Source organism: Neomonachus schauinslandi, chromosome 4 (genome assembly GCF_002201575.2).
Source record: "Neomonachus schauinslandi chromosome 4, ASM220157v2, whole genome shotgun sequence".
Lineage (NCBI taxonomy): Eukaryota > Metazoa > Chordata > Mammalia > Carnivora > Phocidae > Neomonachus > Neomonachus schauinslandi.
In genome coordinates this window covers 65,185,104-65,191,502 of record NC_058406.1, presented here as the reverse complement: position 1 = coordinate 65,191,502, position 6,399 = coordinate 65,185,104, and the positions used below count along the sequence as shown (strand labels likewise).

The 6,399-nt window shown below is 32.6% G+C and overlaps 1 pseudogene; it reads right to left on the bottom strand.

The window, feature by feature from the left end:
* Positions 1–900: 900 nt before the first annotated feature.
* On the bottom strand, positions 901–1,056 carry LOC123324815 (annotated as a pseudogene).
* Between the last annotated feature and the right edge of the window lie 5,343 nt (positions 1,057–6,399).

Genomic DNA, 6,399 nt, shown 5'->3' with positions numbered 1-6,399 from the left:
TTTTCTGCTTTATTATATTGTAGACTGTTTTAGCTCAGAGCTTCTAACCTTTTTGTTTACTTTGGTGGGCCCAATCCTCAAGAGAACATTTGGCACATAGATTTTGAAAGGCTGAAAGGAAGTTTTACAGCTTATTAAGGACTAGTTGTATTAGCACAAAATGAAATTTAGAGGCTGGCCAGCCTTCCATCCAACAATAGCCGGGTTTTTTCATTTACTAATTATTGCTCAAAAGTAGAGTTTTCCCAACCTTCTATAACAGTGGAATGATTCTACTCCCTCCTAAAACACTCTTAAACAGAGTTCTATAAATGAATAAATAAAGAGATTATTTCTAATATTTTTCTGCACTGGTTATGCTTATAAGATTTATAAATATGGTGAGTATAAAGTATCTTAGTGTTATTTGTTTATATGGAATTAATATTTACATGCTGTGTCACTTTAATTGTATTATAAAGAAGTACATTTAATTTGATTAGCTATCAATATACACTATATGCAAAGGAAAGGAACTTCTGCCAATCAGAATAGTTTTCATTTTGAAAAAATTGTTCAAGTCAATGTTTAATGTATTAATAATATGAGCTAGAAAGATACATGTCTATTTTTAGTTTTATCTTGAAAACCCAATTACATTAGCAAGTGATTAATTCCATTTGATAGCTAAATAAAAAAAAATCATTGCAGGTAAACTGATTTACTCTCATAAGCACTGTTAGCATTATTCATTTCAGTTACAGAGACTGTATTTTCTCATCTGTACAAAGAGGTGCTTTGACTAATGAGCCCTAGTTTCTTGACTGGTCTACCATTCTATGATACTACAAATTTCAGTAAGCTAATTTTATGTTTCATCTACATGCTAAGAAGATCATAACAGAGAAATAACACTCTAGAGAATTGTATTCTTTGGCTATTTAAAGTTCTCTGTTAACGAGAATGAAGATAAATGATGGAGAAATCAACTCTTACATCTATTCTATGTGTTAGTAATCAGAAAAAGAAAATCTACATTCTCCACACTTGATCTTAGCCAAAAGGCCGAGAAGCGATACATTAACATTTTGTTAGACTTTCAAATATAGGTTCTCTGTCTTTTTTGAATAGCTTTTACCAAATTTGTTATTTTATGATGGCAAGGTCATCCACCCTTCTCACTGAACATCATGAAATCTTATGTCCCTTACCTGAGTGCAGTGAGGCACCTCTTCCACTATTGGCCACAAGGAAATTTTGCAGTGGGGCTTGAGTTATATAACAAAGTATAAAAAAGAAACCCTCATTTCTTTGTATTAAGTATCTGGAGCACGGGCATGTTTGGGATCCGTTTTGTGAATAGTCCCCATCCTTTCTGCATGAGCTGCAGATGTTAATAAACAAGGGTGGTTTAGAAATCTAGATCTGTGGACTTATTTGTCATCACACACTCCAAATGTCTTCTATTTTACTTTCATGAATAAAGAGAAGTTGATTAGGCCAAGTAATAAACTTCATTCTGTGAAGGTAATAACTCATTGATCTCAAAGAGTGTAGATAATATCAAGTCATGTTGCAAATGATTGTCTTATTATTTCATGAGTTCTGGCCTCAGATTTTTTGTGGTTTGGAACTGCAATAAATCTTTCTCACATATATTATGAAATCAGAAATGATCTCTTTCCGAAATCTAGGTAATATATATTCTCTGTGTGTGTGTATTTCAAGTCCTACATATTATATTCTTCCTAACTAAATAGGCGTACTCACAATTTCCATTTATTTTGGGAAGATAATTTAAATGTTTAGGAAGGGAGCAACTTTGATCATCTTGACATTTTGGTTGTGACACTTTAGAAAAAAATATGGAATTCTAGACTATCTTCAATCCTGGTAATTTTGAAAACTTTCTAAGAAATCTAACAATATAAATTGGCTTTAATTTCTAAAAATCCACCTTGTTTGGTGTTTTTCAAATATTTTCTTTAGAAAAACTGAAAATAAATTCAAGAGCATTGTATTGCTAGTATTGCCCTACTTGCTGAATCAAGAAAAGTTAGTATCTGCCAATCAGATTGGGATTATTTTTACAGATTTATCCCCTGGAAGTTGTGTTTCTGGACCAAAAAGAGTAGTTAATGTCAAGGGAACAAAATACTGAAAATCCTATTTAATTTGGTTCTTTCTCAATGACCTAGCACATTCTGATCACATTTCTCCTAGATCATTTCTTGCCCCAAATTTATATCGCTCTATTATTCACATAAAGGTGGCCATATGATTATATTTTAATTATTTTATGGTATCATTAATGATGAAAACGTATTAACAACATGTTCCTCAAAATTAAAGCTTATATCAGTTTGGGGAACATGTTGCAATATTTCTTACAATGTTTATGTTATAAACTCTTCATTTATTTCAGATGCAATTACATAACAATCTAATAATGTTAGAGTATATACATTTGTGTGGGCTTACTAATAGCATGATGAAGTCTATAAAAGGTAAAGAGTGTTTGTTTATAATCGTGCTATATGCTTTTACCCAGGTTATTGGTTAAAGTGAAATCAAGAAGTGACAGTAATTTTTTACACAATACATTTCCTGGAATAAGAAAGAAGATGAGTAAATTAGTCTTTCTAACCCCCAGTAAAATTCAAGCAAGATTGATTTCATCTAAAATTTTCAGAGGCAAGATTTTTTATAGAAGTTCAATTACAATATTGTCATTTTCTTGTACTGGATATTGTATTTACAAAATGAATATTATGAATATTTCAAATAAAACATAAGCAGTAATATAATTTATATGCAACATTATATTTTACTTGCAAAACTGTCAGACACTTTCACTATGGCTGTGAAAATATCTGATGAATATACTTTGTATTATTTAAAGTTTGTGGTAAAAATGAATGATGCTTATTTGATTATATTTTAGTGTTAAGATGAATGAATATTAAGCCCAAATTTTTATGCATCAGAGAATCAGGTTTAGAAAAACTCTAGTTCTTATACTAAACTGCCTGTAAAAGATTAAAATGTTGAGTTTAGATCAAAACATGACTTTGAAGTACACTTTTTTGCACCTATTCAATTATTTTAATCTGAAGAGTTCTAAAAGAAGATAGAATCCAGATTTAACATACTTTCTTTAATTGAACTTTACCTGTTTTATAGTGGGTATCAAGAAAATGAGAATGAAAGCCAGGTTGAAGAATAATGACATTAGTCTTAAACATTTCATAAAGCCCACATCTTCCTCAGAAGAGTCAACTGCAGAAACATTTCTGCTTAAAAAGAAAGAGGGAAAAGGAGAGAGAGAGAAAGAGATGGACAGAAACAAAACCACAAACATTATCTTTTAATTTAATTCAATAAATCTCAATTTGTACTTACTTTGGAGTACCAGAGAATCATGTCTTTGTCAGACTTCTTGGTAAGGTGATGATTATGTTCATAAAACAATATAAAGAATAAAAAATACCATCCAATTAAGAGTGTAATCAAATGTCAAAAGGATATCAGAGAAGATATTGGTAGGTAGTCAAATCTATCAACCAACACACACTTATGGAGATTCTACTACATACTAGTTACAGTCCACGTGATCTGTAAGTGTTTCTAATCTCCACATCGATACTCATGAGGGTCCCATTTTAACCATTCATCTAGGAGATCATTCATCCAGCAAATATTTATTATCAGATACCATGCTATTTAATGTGGATACAATAATGACAAAAAAAACCCAAAAACAGACACTTCTCTTTGCATGCCCTGAATTCACCTTCTACTGTGGTGACATATACTTATCAATAAATCACACAAAAGTAAATTTATACTGTGAGAAAGAGATGAGAAGAAGCAATGCATCATGCTATAAGATTGTAAATTAGAAAAGCTAATGTATTTAAGGAGATAGGGAAGGCTTTCTTTAAATATATTATATTGCCTTTTTTTTAAATAAAAGTTAATCAAGTGAACAAAGTTTAGGAGTTGAGAGAAGCAATCCAAAAAGAAGAATATGTAAAAACTCTTGCAGGAGGAAGGTTGGAACTTCTCCCAATATGGGTAACCAGAAGCCACCTAACCCTATACAGAAGGGGGAAAAAAATAACACACTAACTTGTTAGAAGGTTGGCAGACCCTTGAGTAGTGTAAGTGGTTAAATCTTTCTCTTTGATGCAACCACATTATGGTGACTTTACCATCCAATGGCACCAAAGGAAATAAGATTAAAGTTCAAGCTGAGGTCACCAGTGTTGAAAATCACATTTAACACTATCCAACTACAACTGACATTGTGATATGGGTTCTCACCATCTAGTCGTGTCTGGAAATTGCTAATTAGAGATAACATTCTTAAACTACAGAAGGATTAGGATATTATTAACTATCAGTATATTTTCTGCATATTCTTACCAACTAAGCATGCTTCTAAATAATTTATTTAAGTGAACTTTCATAAAGTTATATAGTAGAAAAGAGTCATAATTCAAAATTATTTATTGAAAGAGTAGCAAATTTTTTATTGATGTCTCACTTAAAGGATGTTGAAAAAACATTACCAAGATTTCTGCTGGTTGTTGCTTCTTTCTAAGGCTGAGTCCAAAAGCAAGCTCTATGCCAGGCACAAATAGGGAGGGGTCTCAAGGTATATTTTTTTTGCATATCCTTGGCATGAGCCAGAATAGGCTCAACTACACTTTTGACATAAATAATCCATTGTCATCAACCAAGTATCCTCTTGAACACAGCAGTTTGGGAGGGTCAGTAACAAGATGCTTCAAGGCAGACTACCCTCAAATGTGTCCATTCTATCCAACAAAATTTCACATGCACCTGTTGTTCCACATGGGAGAGTGCATGCTTCCCCTTACCATACTCTCTATTGGCTCTGCCAGTTTATTTGCTTGTTTGTTTGTTTTGCTAGTATCCAAAGTCTAGCTGAAACAAATTTATTTACTAGGCAAGTAACAACAGATGAGTGATGATTATAAGTCTCTGAAATCATGAAGGAAGGTGAGATGGTTAGGGTTTTTTTGTTGTTGTTGTTGTTGTTGTTGTTTGTTTTACTGTGGTAAAATCTACACAATGTTAAATTTATTATGTTTTCATTTTTAAGAGTACAGTTTTGTGGGCAAGTTGGGCCATTGAGACTGATATGCCATTTTGAATTAGGGAATGAGATGGGGCATGAGTCTTCAAAAAGGAGGGGGACAGTTTACAAGACAGTAAGAAAAACAGGCTTTATTCTTTCTTTCTTAAATTTCACTATGTGTTCTAAGGATTAGTGTGTTAAAAGCCAAATTTAGTTTCTCTTCAAAGGTCCCATAATGTGTTAAGTTGGAAAGCTATCACCATGGACAGCAAGACTGAACATAGGAAAATGGATACCCCTACTTCTCTCTCTTTCCCCATTTTCTCCACTTCTCTGTACCTAGTACACTATAGGTTCTCAATAAATGTTTGTTGGATAAATTAACAAATGAATGGATGATCTAAAAAAAACCTCCAAATTTTTAAAGAAAAATTTACGAAGGTGAAAAAAAAAAAGAAAACAGAAAACAGACGTTTAGGAATTAGATCATACAAATAGGTCATACAGATAAAAGTTATGTCTGGTAATAAGTGTCTCTTAGAGTTGGCCCTCCCTATCTAAATTATTTTTGGCAGTTAAGGAGAGGTAAAATTTTTCTTGAGTCTGCTGGGTCTTGATGGCTTTTAGCTCAAAATAATCCACATGTCAAAGTAGTATATTATGGGGTCAAGTGTTCTGCTCCCATTTACCAGGAGGTAAGTAGGTACTAAAACACACACACACACACACACAGTGCTGTGGTTATGTCAAAGGAATGGAGGAGCCAAATAATAGAACTCCCAATGCCTAAAGCTGAACAATTTGATCAACGGAATAAAGTAGCAGTAGATTATAATCCAAAGTATAAACTGTGTAGGAAAGTCCCTTGGTAATACAGGTTAATTTAACATTGACTTTGATAGTTATGTTGATAGCATGTACACTAGTTGTCACCACAACAGAATAGGAAAAAACCAAAAAACCAAAAACAAAAGCACAGGCAATTTCATCACGATGAAAAGGACAGTTTATTTTGGGGATCTTCTTGCCAAAAACATACAACCCCTGTCTAATCATGAGGGAAACAAGACAAATCCCCATTGAGGGACATTTTACAAAAAACAAACCGATAAAATGACTAGTACTCAAAATTGTCAAGGTCATTAAAAACAAGAAGTCTGAGAAAGTGTTACAGCCAAGAAGACCCTTCGGAGACATAGTGATTAATTTAATGTATTCTGGGTGGGATCCTGGGACAGAAAAAGAATGTTACATAAGAACTAGAGAGAGGATTTTGGTTAATAATGATGTTTTATTAATTGTGACAAATGTAT